The sequence below is a fragment of the Oncorhynchus masou genome, chromosome 9 (assembly GCF_036934945.1).
Source record: "Oncorhynchus masou masou isolate Uvic2021 chromosome 9, UVic_Omas_1.1, whole genome shotgun sequence".
Classification (NCBI taxonomy): Eukaryota; Metazoa; Chordata; class Actinopteri; order Salmoniformes; family Salmonidae; genus Oncorhynchus; species Oncorhynchus masou.
The window spans coordinates 48,410,007-48,427,287 of NC_088220.1; positions in this window are offsets into that span (position 1 = coordinate 48,410,007).

Here is a 17,281-nt window from a genome sequence, read left to right on the forward strand (position 1 = left end):
CGCTGATGAAGGCAGTCCGGTGATGAAATCTAAAGCGATGTGAGACCACGGTCGAGAGGGAATGGGAAGCGGTCTGAGACGGCCGGCAGGAGGAGAGTTCCCAGATTTAGTCTGCGCGCAGACCGAACAAGCGGCGACAAATCGACGCGCGTCACGTTCCCGAGTGGGCCACCAGAAACGCTGGCGAATGGAAGCGAGCGTACCCCGAACGCCGGGGTGGCCGGCTAACTTGGCAGAGTGGGCCCACTGAAGAACGGCCGGACGAGTAGGAACGGGAACGAACAGAAGGTTCCTAGGACAAGCTCGCGGCGACGGAGTGTGAGCGAGTGCTTGCTTTACCTGCCTCTCAATTCCCCAGACAGTCAACCCGACAACACGCCCTTCAGGGAGAATCCCCTCGGGGTCGGTGGAGACCTCAGAAGAACTGAAGAGACGAGATAAAGCATCAGGCTTGGTGTTTTTTGAGCCCGGACGATAAGAAATAACAAACTCGAAACGAGCGAAAAACAGAGCCCAATGAGCCTGACGCGCATTAAGTCGTTTGGCTGAACGGATGTACTCAAGGTTCCTATGGTCAGTCCAAACGACAAAAGGAACGGTCGCCCCCTCCAACCACTGTCGCCATTCGCCTAGGGCTAAGCGGATGGCGAGCAGTTCGCGATTACCAACATCATAGTTACGTTCTGACGGCGATAAGCGATGAGAGAAAAACGCGCAAGGATGGACCTTGCCGTCAGAGAGAGAGCGCTGAGAAAGAATGGCTCCCACGCCCACCTCTGACGCGTCAACCTCAACAACAAACTGACTAGAGATGTCAGGTGTAACAAGAATAGGTGCGGATGTAAAACGATTCTTAAGAAGATCAAAAGCTCCCTGGGCGGAAACGGACCACTTAAAGCACGTCTTAACAGAAGTAAGGGCTGTGAGGGGAGCTGCCACCTGACCGAAATTACGGATGAAACGACGATAGAAATTAGCGAAGCCCAGAAAGCGCTGCAGCTCGACGCGTGACTTAGGAACGGGCCAATCAATGACAGCCTGGACCTTAGCGGGATCCATCTTAATGCCCTCAGCGGAAATAACGGAACCGAGAAAAGGGACAGAGGCGGCATGAAAAGTGCACTTCTCAGCCTTCACATAAAGACAGTTCTCCAAAAGGCGCTGGAGGACGCGTCGCACGTGCTGAACATGAATCGAGAGAGACGGTGAAAAAATCAGGATATCGTCCATGTAAACGAAAACAAAAATGTTCAGCATGTCTCTCAGGACGTCGTTAACTAGTGCCTGAAAGACAGCTGGAGCGTTAACGAGGCCGAAAGGAAGAACCCGGTATTCAAAGTGCCCTAACGGAGTGTTAAACGCCGTCTTCCACTCGTCCCCCTCCCTGATGCGCACGAGATGGTAGGCGTTACGAAGGTCCAATTTGGTGAAAAACCTGGCTCCCTGCAGGATCTCGAAGGCTGAAGACATAAGAGGAAGCGGATAACGATTCTTAACTGTTATGTCATTCAGCCCTCGATAATCCACGCATGGGCGCAGGGACCCGTCCTTCTTCTGAACAAAAAAAAACCCCGCTCCGGCGGGAGAGGAGGAGGAGACTATGGTACCGGCGTCGAGCGAAACCGACAAATAATCCTCGAGAGCCTTACGTTCGGGAGCCGACAGAGAGTATAATCTACCCCGGGGGGAGTAGTTCCCGGAAGGAGATCAATACTACAGTCATACGACCGGTGTGGAGGGAGAGAAGTGGCCTTGGAACGACTGAACACCGTGCGCAGATCGTGATACTCCTCCGGCACCCCTGTCAAATCGCCAGGCTCCTCCTGTGAAGAAGAGACAGAGGAAACAGGAGGGATAGCAGACATTAAACAGGTCACATGACAAGAAACATTCCAGGATAGGATAGTATTACTAGACCAATTAATAGAAGGGTTATGGCGCACTAGCCAGGGATGACCCAAAACAACAGGTGTAAAAGGTGAACGAAAAATTAAAAAAGAAATGGTTTCGCTATGATTACCAGAGACAGTGAGGGTTAAAGGCAGCGTCTCACGCTGAATCTTGGGGAGAGAACTACCATCTAAAGCGAACAAGGCCGTTGGCTCCCCTAACTGTCTGAGAGGAATGTCATGTTCCCGAGCCCAGGTCTCGTCCATAAAACAGCCCTCCGCCCCAGAGTCTATCAAGGCACTGCAGGAAGCAGATGAACCGGGCCAGCGGAGATGGACCGGAAAGGTAGTGCGTGATCCAGAAGGAGAGGCCTGAGTAGTTGCGCTCACCAGTAGCCCTCCTCTTACTGATGAGCTCTGGCTTTTACTGGACATGAGGTGACAAAATGACCAGCGGAGCCGCAGTAGAGACAGAGGCGATTGGTGATTCTCCGTTCCTTCTCCTTGGCCGAGATGCGGATACCCCCCAGCTGCATAGGCTCAGCATCCGAGCCGGCGGAGGAGGGTGGCAGTGATGCGGCAGGTGGCAGTGATGTGGAGAGGGGAGCAACGGAGAACGCGAACTCCTTTCCACGTGCTCGGCGACGAAGATCAAACCGTCGCTCTATGCGAATAGCGAGAGCTATTAAGGAGTCCAGACTGGAAGGAACCTCCCGGGAGAGGATCTCATCCTTAACCTCGACGAGGAGACCCTCCAGAAAACGAGCGAGCAAAGCCGGCTCGTTCCAGTCACTAGAGGCAGCGAGAGTGCGAAACTCAATAGAATAATCCGTTATGGATCGATTCCCCTGACATAGGGAAGACAGGGCCCTGGAAGCCTCCTCCCCAAAAACAGAACGGTCAAAAACCCGTATCATCTCCTCCTTAAAGTCCTGAAACTGGTTAATACACTCAGCCCTCGCCTCCCAGATTGCCGTGCCCCACTCACGCGCCCGTCCGGTAAGGAGAGAAATGACGTAGGCGATGCGGGCTGCGCTCCTGGAGTAAGTGTTGGGCTGGAGAGAGAACACCACATCACACTGAGTGAGGAATGAGCGGCACTCAGTGGGCTCCCCAGAGTAACAGGGCGGGTTGTTGATCCTGGGCTCCGGAGACTCGGAAACCCTGGAAGTGGGCGGTGGATCGAGGTGGAGTTGGTGAACCTGTCTTGTGAGGTCGGAGACTTGGACGGCCAGGGTCTCAACGGCATGTCGAGCAGCAGACAATTCCTCCTCGTGTCTGCCTAGCATCGCTCCCTGGATCTCGACGGCGGAGTGAAAAGGGTCCGGAGCCGCTGGGTCCATTCTTGGTCTGATTCTTCTGTTATGTACTTGAGTGAAGACCCAAAAGCGGTTTTAACAGAAAACAGAGTTCTTTAATGAAAAACAGGAATGGCATAAATCCTCTTCCAACGTTGACAATGGAACAAAAAGAACGTAGTATAGTGCAGGATGCACCTGCCAGGCAGACTCCGACAGGATAGGACAAGGTGGAAGCAAACGAGACGACAGCTTGCTTCTGGCATCAAAAACACAAACAAGAATCAGACACTGAAAGTAGCAGGAACAGAGAGAGAAATAGAGACCTAATCAGAGGGGGAAGAGAGAACAGGTGGGAAAGAGTGGATGAGCTAGTTAGGGGAGATGTAGAACAGCTGAAGAATGAGAGACAGAGAAGGTAACCTAAAAAGACCAGCAGAGAGAGACAGAGAGAAGAGAAAGGACAGGAACAGACATAACAAGACATGACATCGTAGGCCCTCAACCCACAGCAATCTGACACCAGCTGGCTTACATTCAGAGTCAGTTGACCTGCAATGGTTGAATCACAGATAAACACCCACACAGCATATCATTTCAAATTCAGGAGGTGCTGAAAAAAGTATGATTTTAACCCAGTTACCAGGTTCAAGTGAATAGGTACAGCAGGAAGCCTGGGTGAGGCTGAAGACCCTTTTTCCACAGCAGGACAGCCCCGCCCCTTTATGCCGTACTCCTTCACAGCAGGTGAAATCTAGACCTCTATAAGTAACCCCGCCGCAGACGTGATCTCTGTGAGACCTGAAATGCAGAGGCTCATCTTCATTTCTAGAGGGGATTATCTTCATCTATATGAAGCACATAAACTAGACATAGACAAAGTGGAGTCGCAATGCTCACAGATACAGTTACATCATGATGACACGTCTTAATTAAAGAAAGGTAGTAGGATGAAGTTGCCCCTAAACACTGTTCTAAGGTCAGTTTTGCATATCCCCACTAAAGATCTGGGCCCAAGGGCAGCTTCTAACCAGAGCAGAGACAATAAGGGCACTTGCTATACTCACTCATCTAAGTGTGATATTTGCAAAACACACACTAAGAAAATATTGTAACTGTAAATTGCTTTACAGTAAAAGAAAAAGTAAAAAGTAAAGCACTGAATAATTTAATGCTTTAAAAATCGCATATTACAACTGCCTATCAGTGACTGAAGTTGATTAGGAAAAAACGCATAAAGATAATTTGATGATAAAATGCCTGAAAAACTGAATAAGGTATTGTCAGGAAGCAACGGTACCTATGGCTGCGGTTAGCGCTCCTTAAAGTTCTCTGCAGGCTTAATATCTCCACAGCAACTATAAAAAACACATCCACTAGTATGCCCTAAAAGGCTATACTGTTTAGAGTAATGATGACAACTCATTTCACTGACTTACTATCTATACTGAACAAAAATATAAGACGCAACATGCAACAATTTTAATTTTTTTACTGAGTTACAGTTCATATGAGGAAATCAGTCAATTTAAATAAATAAATAAATTAGGCCCTAATCTATTGATTTCACATGACTGGGCAGGGGCGCAGACATGTGTGGGCCTGGGAGGCCATAGACACACCCACAGTGCCAGCAACTCACTGCCTTCCTGAAGACAAACAATGTATACGAAATGCTTCAGTCTGGTTTTAGACCCCATCATAGCACTGAGACGGCACTTGTGAAGGTGGTAAATGACATTTTAATGGCATCAGACTGACGCTCTGCATCTGTCCTCGTGCTCCTAGACCTTAGTGCTGCTTTTGATACCATCGATCACCACATTCTTTTGGAGAGATTGCAAACCCAAATTGGTCTACACGGACAAGTTCTGGCCTGGTTTAGATCTTATCTGTCGGAAAGATATCAGTTTGTCTCTGTGAATGGTTTGTCCTCTGACAAATCAACTGTAAATTTCGGTGTTCCTCAAGGTTCCGTTTTGGGACCACTATTGTTTTCACTATATATTTTACCTCTTGGGGATGTTATTCGAAAACATAATGTTAACTTTCACTGCTATGCGGATGACACACAGCTGTACATTTCAATGAAACATGGTGAAGCCCCAAAATTGCCCTTGCTAGAAGCATGTGTTTCAGACATAAGGAAGTGGATGGCTGCAAACGTTCTACTTTTAAACTCGGACAAAACAGAGATGCTTGTTCTTGGTCCCAAGAAACAAAGAGATCTTCTGTTGAATCTGACAATTAATCTTAATGGCTGTACAGTCGTCTCAAATAAAACTGTGAAGGACCTCGGCGTTACTCTGGACCCTGATCTCTCTTTTGAAGAACATATCAAGACTGTTTCAAGGACAGCTTTTTTCCATCTACGTAAAATTGCAAAAATCAGAAACATTCTGTCCAAAAATGATGCAGAAAAATTAATCCATGCTTTTGTTACTTCTAGGTTAGACTACTGCAATGCTCTACTTTCAGGCTACCCGGATAAAGCACTAAATAAACTTCAGTTAGTGCTGAATACGGCTGCTAGAATCCTGACTAGAACCAAAAGATTTGATCATATTACTCCAGTGCTAGCCTCTCTACACTGGCTTCCTGTCAAAGCAAGGGCTGATTTCAAGGTTTTACTGCTAACCTACAAAGCATTACATGGGCTTGCTCCTACCTATCTCTCTGATTTGGTCCTGCCGTACATACCTACACGTGTGCTACGGTCACAAGACGCAGGCCTCTTAATTGTCCCTAGAATTTCTAAGCAAACAGCTGGAGGTATGGGCTCCATTTTTATGGAACGGTCTGCCTACCCATGTCAGAGACGCAACTCGGTCTCAACCTTTAAGTCTTTACTGAAGACTCATCTCTTCAGTGGGTCATATGATTGAGTGTAGTCTGGCCCAGGAGTGGGAAGGTGAACGGAAAGGCCCTGGAGCAATGAACCACCCTTGCTGTCTCTGCCTGGCCGGTTCCCCTCTTTCCACTGGGATTCTCTGCCTCTAACCCTTTACAGGGGCTGAGTCACTGGCTTACTGGGGCTCTCTCATGCCGTCCCTGGAAGGGGTGCGTCACCTGAGTGGGTTGATTCACTGATGTGGTCATCCTGTCTGGGTTGGCGCCCCCCCTTGGGTTGTGCCATGGCGGAGATCTTTGTGGGCTATACTCAGCCTTGTCTCAGGATGGTAAGTTGGTGGTTGAATATATCCCTCTAGTGGTGTGGGGGCTGTGCTTTGGCAAAGTGGGTGGGGTTATATCCTTCCTGTTTGGCCCTGTCCAGGGGTGTCCTCGGATGGGGCCATAGTGTCTCCTGACCCCTCCTGTCTCAGCCTCCAGTATTTATGCTGCAGTAGTTTATGTGTCGGGGGGCTAGGGTCAGTTTGTTATATCTGGAGTACTTCTCCTGTCCTAGTCGGTGTCCTGTGTGAATCTAAGTGTGCGTTCTCTAATTCTCTCCTTCTCTCTCTCTCTCTCTCTCTCTCTCTCTCGGAGGACCTGAGCCCTAGGACCATGCCCCAGGACTACCTGACATGATGACTCCTTGCTGTCCCCAGTCCACCTGCCCGTGCTGCTGCTCCAGTTTCAACTGTTCTGCCTTATTATTATTCGACCATGCTGGTCATTTATGAACATTTGAACATCTTGGCCATGTTCTGTTATAATCTCCACCCGGCACAGCCAGAAGAGGACTGGCCACCAAACATAGCCTGGTTCCTCTAGGTTTCTTCCTAGGTTTTGGCCTTTCTAGGGAGTTTTTCCTATCCACCGTGCTTCTACACCTGCATTGCTTGCTGTTTTGGGTTTTTAGGCTGGGTTTCTGTACAGCACTTTGAGATATCAGCTGATGTACGAAGGGCTATATAAATAAATTTGATTTGATTTGACTTGGGAGCCAGGCCCAGCCAATCAGAATTTGTTTTTTCCCATAAAAGGGCTTTATTACAGACAGAAATACTCCTCAACACCTAGCACACTTTAGAGTGGCCTCCCCAGCACAAGGTGCACCTGTGTCGTGATCAAGCTGTTTAATCAGCTTCTTGATATGCCTCACCTGACAGGTGGATACATTATCTTGGCAAAGGAGAAATGCTCACTAACAGGGACGTAAACACAATTGTGCACCAAATGTGTCAGAAATAAGCTTTTTGTGTGTTGGGAAAATTTCGGAGGACTTTTGTTGCATTCACATTTTTGTTTATCGCAGATTGCAGATATCCCTATACAAGCAGAACTCTGTCAGGGAAGTAAGGTACATGATGCACAGGGGTGAAAGTAATGCCCGAAGTCCACCAGATGCATATGCGTTTTGTTTTGCCGGATGTCTAGCACACATTTTCCATACTTGACACACATGTACGTCACTTTTCAACTAGCTACAATGAACAGAAATGTAAACACAACATGTAAAGTGTTGGTCCCCAAATTGTTGCCACAAAGTTGGAAGCACAAAATCGTCTAGAGTGTCATTGTATGCTGTTGCGTTAGGATTTCCTTTCACTGGAACTAAGGGGCCTAGCCCGAACCATGAAAAACAGCCCCAGACCATTATCCCTCATCCACCAAACTTTACAGTCGACACTATGCATTGGGGCAGGTAGCGTTCTCCTGGCACCCGCCAAACCCAGATTTGTCTGTCGTACTGCCAGATGGTGAAGTGTGATTCATCACTCCAGACAAGATGTTTCAACTGCTCCAGAGTCCAATGGAGGCAAACTTTACACCCCTCCAGCCGACGTTTGGCATGGTGATCTTAGGCTGGTGTGCGGCTGCTTGGCTATGAAACCCATATCATGAAGCTCCCGATAAAAGGTTATTGTGCTGACGTTGCTTCCAGAGGCAGTTCGGAACTCGGTATTGAGTGTTACAACCAAGGACAGACAATTTTTTACCCGCTTCAGCACTAGGCGGTCCCGTTGTGTGAGCTTGAAGGGGTGTCCACATACAGTACTTTTGTATAAGTAATGTAGTTTGGAAAGCAAATGGCTATTGCTGGAAAGAGAAGGCAATGAAAAAAACTCTAATCTGTCTTGAAAGTTATCAAAATTCTCCACTTAATTGAGCGAACAGTAGGCCTGTAGCCTATCTTAGGATATTGGCACCAGCGGAGAGCATCGGCCATATCCCCAGTGAGTGTGCATATTCACTCTCATCACTGTTGTGTCAATGCCACTTAAAAACGTTTGTTTTTGGACAATAATTTCCTCTTTGAGTTTAGATGGAAGTCTACTATACTGTAATTTATTGTACACCAGTATTGATGCACAAACCGGTTTGGGTTTTTACATTACCTTCTATAACAGTATTTGATTTTGGTTTGTTAAATGTTTACTCCGTTACTTGAGTCACCTCACTCTCTCCATGCCGCTTTCCATATAGGCTTTGTCCCTCCCTCTGTTACTCATGGAGCGCATTTGTTGTTCCTCGACCCTGACACACTTGCTTTCAAGTGCAAAACTGAGCAATCGGGGGAGAAGGGCCTTGGGTCAGGGAGGTGACCAAGAACCCGATGGTCACTCTTACAGAAGGACAACCATCTCTGCAGCACTCCACCAATCGGGCCTTCATGGTAGAGTGGCCTGACAGAAACCTCTCCTCAGTAAAAAGTACATGACAGCCCACTTGGAGTTTGCCAAAAAGGCAACTAAAGGACTCTCAGACCATGAGAAAACAAGATTCTCTGGTCTGATGAAACCAAGATTGACCTCTTTGGCCTGAATGCCAAGCGTCACATATGGAGGAAACCGGGCACCGCTCATCACCTGGCCAATATCATCGCTACAGTGAAGCATGGAGGTGGCAGCATCATGCTGTGGGGATGTTTTTCAGCAGCAGAGACTGGGAGACTAATCAGGATCGAGGAAAAGATGAACGGAGCAAAGTACAGCAAAATCCTTGATGAAAACTTGCTCCAGAGCACTCAGGACCTCAGACTGGGGCGAAGGTTCACCTTCCAACAGGTCAACGCAGGAGTGGCTTTGGGACAAGTCTCTGAATGTCCTTGAGTGGCACAGCCAGAGCCAAATCAAACATCTCTGGAGAAACCTAAAAATAGCTTTGCAGTGATGCTCCAATCTGACAGTGCTTGAAAGGAACTGCAGAGAATGGTAAAAACTCCCCATATACAGGTGTGCCAAGCGTGTAGCGTCATACCCAAGAAGACTCAAGGCTGTAATCGCTGCCAAAGGTGATTGAAAAAAGTACTGCGTAAAGGGTCTGAATACTTATGTAAATGTGTTATTTCATTTTTTTAAATAAATGTGCAAAAATAAATAAATAAAAAATAGCTTTGTCATTGTGGGGTAATTGTGTAGATTGGTGATGGGGGCATTTTTTCCCATACATTTTAGAATAAGGCTGTAACGAGACAAAATGTGGCTTTCCTTAGCAAGTTGGGCCTACATTGTGTTAGCTGCTAATGCTAATCGCTAGTTAGCTGGCTAGTTAATACATGTACTGAGTCAGAGCAAAAGAAACTAGCTATACGGCCTGATATATCTTGTTTGAGCAACAGTATCTTCTAAATCAAAGAGGAATACACAAAGCATGAATATGTTAGCTACATAAAGTAGCTAAGAAATAACATTAAATATAGCCAAAGATTATAGGGTCCCCTAGGAAACAGTTACTAACACTTCGGTTCCTAACCTGTCACAATAATTTTTGGCATTTTCATTCGTTCTCATGTCCAACAACACTGTATTCAAAGTGTCCACTATTATATTCTAACTATAGAATTAGAATAACCATCATACTTCCATGATTCCAACAGTTCACCCAAGTGTTTTGAGCTAAATTGCTAATAAAATCTCAATTGCAACATTTGGTCAAAAATAAGGCCTGGATTGTTTGCTTATATCGTGCAGCCCTACAAGGCAGTATGGAAATGACCTCAAATGAGTGATGGAAATGCAGAAATTTATGAAAATGCAGAAAGTAATTTTGGGTTGAAGTTGAATTGAACAGTATACTGTAAAACAATCAGCATGGGGAAAGACCCATTGAAATCACATAGAATGTATGTGTTGCCAGCCTAGGGTCACGCACGACTCAAAGCAATTTTATAACTTTATTATTCAAAAACATAAAATACCTTATTTTTTTATACTGTGACATGATATTTTGGCCATACCACCAAGCCCTAATCAGACATTGTTTTTACTGATTTGTTTGTAAGTGTCAGCAGAGTAGACTACCCTGTCATTTGTCTAATCAAAAAATATTATTTAAATGTCTCCAGTCATATAAAGTGAAGTAGAATTGCATGAAATGTGTTTATAAAAGGCCAAATTTTTCACGGGCAAAGAAAATATTGTATAAGAAATGTATCTGCTATAGCCGAGGCCAACTCTACTGTACGCGCTCAGCCAAGCATTGAACAGTCATTTTGTGAACAGTGACTGAGTTATATTAGCCTAAATTATGAATATCCAATGCACTGATCACCTTAGGAATAGTAGGCTATCTTACATAAGTCTGCAAATGTGATGACGCATGTAATGCTTTATTATAAAGATGCATTTTTATGGTGAACATTAGCTTCCCCTAACTTGAAACTCACACGCCGCCTAGGAGTGGACACATCAATTCTGGCCTAATGACAATCGGCAAATATCATTACAATTTTTGGTGTTTTGCGTAACAGATGTCTCTTTCCATTCACCACTTGGAGGCTTGAAATATGGTAGGAAGTGGATGAACATGCGCTACTAGCCTGGTAAAGGACCCCTTTGAAGTGACAGTTTGACAATCAGACAAATCTTTACAACTATGTCCACAGAGACCCTATTGATTTAATTCTAGGGATTATATATGTAATAATATAGCAAGCACATATAGGTCCCGTACTGGGAATAAATAAATTATACTTTTACTCCGAAGTCCAAACCACAGAACAATAAGTAATAATGTATTCCACTGGGGATTATTGTAACTGAAGAGGAGCCCACATTACAACACTGTCTCTGCTGTCTACTGTACACACATCAATCTGAGAGGCAGAATAGTGCCCCACACAGCCCTACACCTCTCAACAACTGGCCCCATTTAATTCATACAAACAGATGCAAGAGATGACAGTGCTTTCCACTTACCATGTGCGCTGTAGCAGGGTAGAGTCAGAAGAACTGCACAAATGAAACAAACAAATGTTAAGGAAAGGAAGTCCAGAGATAATACACACAAATTCTAGCAAATGTGCAGAGTTTGGTAGTGATGCTCACATACCAAACATCAGTAGTGGAGTGGTCATGGTGTTTCTTTCCATAAAGCAATCTCATTCATAGATGGAAGCTTAAGATGAGCTGAGATAAGTAGTCCAATTCAGCAACCTACAAACACCTAGTGATGGGGAGTCAACTCCAAAATAATAGATTCCTTGCCCGTCGACTCCAATTTCTGGGATGTCAAGCTTCGATTCTGCAACGAATCGACTCCTCGATTTTTGCAACGGCGGAAACTACACAACATCACCAAAAGTATGTGGACAACCCTTCAAATTAGTGGATTCGGCTATTTCAGCCACACTCGTTGCTGACAGGTGTATAAAATTGAGCACACAGCAATGCAATCTCCATAGACAAACATTGGCAGTAGACTGGCAGTACTGAAGAGCTCAGTGACTTTCAAAGTAGCACTGTCATAGGATGCCACCTTTCCCACAAGTCAGTTCGTCAAATTTCTACCCAGCTAGAGGTGCCACGGAATACAACAATTCTCTCAACCAGCTTTACCTGGAATGCTTTTCCAACAGTCTTGAAGGATTTCCAAAATATGCAGAGCACTTGTTGGCTGCTTTTCCTTCACTCTGTGGTCCAACTCATCCCAAACCATCTCAATTGAGGTGAGGTAAGGTGATTGTGGATGCCAGGTCATCTGATGCAGCACTCCATCACTCTCCTTCTTGGTCAAGTAGCCCTTACACAGCCTGGAGGTGTGTTGGGTCAATGTCCGGTTGAAAAACAAATGATAGTCACACTAAGCGCAAACCAGATGGGATGGGGTATCGCTGCAGAATGCTGTGGTAGCCATGTTGGTTAAGTGTGCCTTGAATTCTAAATAAATCACTTGACAGTGTCACCAGCAAAGCACCCCCACACCTCCTCCTCCATGCTTCACGGTGGGAACCACAAATGCGGAGATCATCCATTCACCTACTCTGCGTCCCACAAAGACATGGCGGTTGGACCTAAAAATCTCAAATTTGGACTCATCAGACCAAAGGACAGATTCCCACCGGTCTAATGTCCATTGCTCGTGTTTCTTGGCCCAAGCAAGATTCTTCTTATTATTGGTGTCCTTTAGTAGTGGTTTCTTTGCAGCAATTCAACCATGAAGGCCTGATTCATGCAGTCTCCTCTGAACAGTTGATGTTGAGATGTGTCTGTTACTTGAACTCTGTGAAGCATTTATTTGGGCTGCAATCTGAGGTGCAATTAAATCTAATGAACTTTTCCTCTGCAGCAGAGATAACTCTGGGCCTTCCTTTCCTGTAGCGGTCCTCATGAGAGCCAGTTTCATCATAGCGCTTGATGGTTTTTGCGACTGCACTGAAGAAACTTTGAAAGTTCTTGAAATTGTCCGATTTGACTGACCTTAATGTCTTAAAGTAATGATGACTGTTGTTTCTCTTTGCTTATTCGAGCTGTTCCTGCTGTAATATGGACTTGATCTTTTACCAAATCTGTATATTCTAGATTTAAAGATTCTAGATTTAATTTTGGATTGGAGATGCTTAATGTGAGTCTGAAAGGAGAGTTTACAGTCTAACCAGACACATAGGTATATGTATTTGTCCACATATTCTAAGTCAGAACCGTCCAGAGTAGTGATGCTGGACGGGCGGGCAGCGATCGGTTGAAGAGCATGCATTTAGTTTTACTTGCATTTAAGAGCAGGCTAAAATGATTGCCACCAATTTCCAGCCATTTTTGATCGTGGAGGACAGAGGTTTTAGAAATTATAGCAATAGTCTAAATCCAATGTGTACAATTCCAAGCAGGGAAACCCTTTCAAAAATCACTTATTCCACAACTGTATGAGAGCACACATGCTTCAGTTTGGGAAGGAGTCCAAAAACCTACTGCAGTTTGACTTACCACTGACTGCTGGACATCAAGGGTAGCCACTTCTTACATGTCGGTTACCTGTCACTTCATTGAAGGTTTTTCGATGTCTAACTGTCTTCTGGACTGCTTTGAGTTCAGCAACAGACACACCTCAGAGAAATTGGCAGAGGAACTGTTGAGAGTGGCCAGAGAATGGCAAGTAGATGGAAAAGTGTTCTGTTGTGTTAGCGACAATGCAGCTAACATAACCAAAGCCATGAAAATGTTCAACTGGACACATCATCCATGTCTTGCCCACACAATCAACCTGATCGTAAGAGGTGCTCTGACGGTGATGAAGCCCACTGTGGACAAAGTGAAAGCAGCTGTGGAATACTTCCACAGGAGCACAGTAGGTGCTGAAAAACTAAGGTCTACACAATGCCAGATGCGAATGCCTGAGCTGAGGCCTAAACAAGACTGCACTACAAGGTGGAATTCAGCATTTTATATGCTGAAGCGGTTTCTTGAGTCAAAAGATGCCATCATCTCTACCCTGGCCATTGTCAATGCACCTGTTGATGATCTGACCCAAGAGTAATGAGAGGTGGTGGAGGAGTCCTGGAACCCTTTGATCAGGTCACTATGGAGATCAGTGGAGAGAGATACAGTAAGCAGTTATTACTACATCATTATTTAATCCAGTATTATATATGGATATGAGAATGTAGTATCTGTGGACAAAACATGAACCTGAACTAATAAAGTACTGTTCTCTCTTTTCAGCTATGTGACAGACTAAAAAATGATACTCCTATGTAAAGGTCTGCAGCGAATCACAGCCAGCCGCCAGAGAGAAGCAAATGTAACCACAGGACATGTGACAGAGTTGATGGACACCCTATGTTCATCAATGGACAGAAAGTTCCACAGAATGGAATATAATCACATGCTATCAGAAACCGCTGCACTTGACCCCAGGTTTAAGAAGTTAGCCTTCAGTGATGCCAGAACGATTGATGAGGCTCTTCAAAGAATAACCTCAGCAGCAGGGAGGGACATCCCCAGCAGTCAGCTGGCTCAGGCACCAGGGCAACAGGAAGAAGAGGGATCAGATGGAGCAGAAGAACCAGTAGTAGTGCCACAAACGTCTGCTGTTTGGATGCTGTTTGACGAGAGAGCAACTGGGGATGCAGCACAAAGGAATCCCTCAACAGAAGCCATAATGGAGGTCCGATCCTATTTGGAGGAGCCCCTCCTCCAAAGATCTACAGATCCTCTGAGCTGGTGTAAGAACAAGGCCTCTGTCTACCCAGGGCCTACTAAAGTCACGACAGGGAGACTCTGCATAGTGGCCACGTCCGTTCCTTCTGAGAGGGTCTTCTCGAAAACGGGACAAATAATTACTGAGAAGAAACTGCATCAGCCCCCTTTGCATTCAGCTTGTATTTCTGAATGCAAACCTCTCATAAAAGCAAAATATGGTCAGCATTGTTGTGTGCTGCTGGATATAACATGGCAATAAAGAAGCGAGAGAGAAAAAGGGACCAGTTTAATGTTTTAAGTGGGATGCTGCAGTTTTGCACATTGTTACTTATTTTTCTTTGTGCAATATTCTATTATTATGTTGTTCAGATTGTATTTGTTTTGAATTGTTACATTTATATGACCTTTGTTTATATATATATATATATATTTAAAAAGTTATACTTTAAATGCACATGTGTAATAGCATCCTTCTTTTGAACATTTATTTCAATTTGTGGGATGCGGCAGTTTTGCAAATTGTTATTTATTTTTCTTTGATATGGTGCAATATTATATTATGCTGTTCAGATTGTATTCGTTTTGAATGGTCAGATTGATATGCACTTTGTTTATATACATTAAAAAGTTATACTTTAAATGGAAATGTTTAATAGCATTATTTTTCATAACAAAACAATGCATTTTTAAATGCATTGTGATTAAGGTAGAGTATGATTTAATTTAATAATTTAATTAGAATTGTTTTAACACCAATCAATCATAGTCAAACTATCGCAAACTGTTTGACTTGAAAAAATACAAAACACGTTTTTTTTAAAGAGCCGTTTGAGAGCCAAAAGAGCTGGTGAGTTGAGCCGAACGAGCCGGCTCACTGAAAAGAGCCGGAATGCCCATCACTACTCCGGACAGTGCTGGTCGTAAAAAAAGCTAGCTAGTTCATGGATGCAAACAATGTTCTTCCTCAAAAACACAGCAAAACGACATAATCTGTTTCAGTAGCTATAGTTATTTTTCAACGTAGTTATCACACATTGATTACACTCTCACTCGTATATCATGTCACAACGATTCACCTAAACGTATGCTATGAGTCATAGATTGTAATTTGCATAAAGTTCGTTTGGACTGCGCCCAATTCTCAGGTACCGACGAAAGACGTTCACTCAACTTTCTGTTCTTCTGAGGTCAAATTAGCTAGCTAGTTAACAATGGCAGCCCAATTAATCGAAAATTGTAAAGCTACCATCTCTGATTGCACCAGGCTGCTGCTCACGGACAGAAGAGATGGACTTCAACCATCCATAGTAACGTTGACTTAATGTTAGCTAGCTATCTAACGTCGGTGTTGAGAAGCAAAAACAAGTAGCTATTTGTATTTGCAGAGGTTTTGTGGCAACATCTACAACCAGACTGCTTAGAGACCTGGGAATTAAGGGCCAGAGCCAGCGTTCGGCATTCAAAGCTGTATCGGAGGCGGCAGAAGGCAGCAGTCAGTGGCTCTGGATGAAGAGGAAAGACCCCAGCTGGGCCCCGAAGTGAGAGGGCCAGGATGTATGCGGTCAACAATGCTTGACTCAGGGAGGAGGACGCCCCTGCCATGCATAGTCCCATGGGATGTTGGCTATCAACAACAAGGCAACTCCTATGACTAATTGGGAATGGGACGCAAGCGTAGGATTGATCACCCTGTCGCTGGCCGCCTTTGGGGAGGGTGTATAGTGTGAAAGGCCGAAACACCCTAGGAACCAAAGGTACACTACTGACGATGCGCTCCCCAAATTTCACCAGGCTCACTGTTCATTAACTCTTGGAAGTGCTTGCACAAAGGATAGTAACATCTCATCCTGTGTTCTTGGAGTCTACATCGCGCTGGTCCGTACAATTTACCTTATTTTAGCGCCCCAAAAAACGTAATACTTCCAGATCAACTGTAATATCAATACCATTGTAAAGCACACTTTCTCCCCTTTCCAACAAAATCAATGACGACCTTCACCTCTAAAATGTAAATAAAACACTATAAAGAGTTTCTATAATGTGTCATTACCTATGCCTATTGGAAGGTTTGTGTCGAATTTGAATCGGGAATTTTAGGGCGCCGCTAAAGTTATCTTCAGAAGTAAACAGCTGCTTTTTCAAATCATGATGACGAAAAAGGACGAGATATCCCCTTTACCTTGTCCCTGTGTTGTTTTTAAACGGTGAGAGAAGCACTACACCTGGTGGAGAGAGGCTGTAAAGATACAGAATGAGTTGATTTATGCGTACTGTACGTTACGTCATGACGCATCACAATTTAACATACGGGGGGGGCAGTTTTTGCAACTTTCTCCAATACTATTGAGCCATTACCGTGTCAATCAACGCTTGATTAGAAATGTAGTTCACACTCAAGATTTTGATGTCAACACAGACGTCACAGTGCCATTCATTTTCATTGCAACCTCTTTTGAATGTAGTGGTTACGCAAATTGGTACCGAATGGGGTTAGTCACGGTTAGATAATGTAACGCTACCAACGGCGTTAGCTAGCTAGATCTGCCATTGAGAGTAAACTGAACTCAATATAGCTAGCTAACGTCAATCGTCCATAATCTAGTTATGGAATCAATACAACGTAGTAACGTTAGCCAGCTAGCGATGTAGTTAAAACTGTATCGCACGGTTGTCATCGTTTGACCATGTTGCGGAGCCTTCGGTGGGCAAGCGGTCATTTGATTGATTATACCTGTGTTCTCTGTTTGTCTGTTGCCAGTTCGTTTTGTTTGGTCAAGCCTACCAGCGGTTT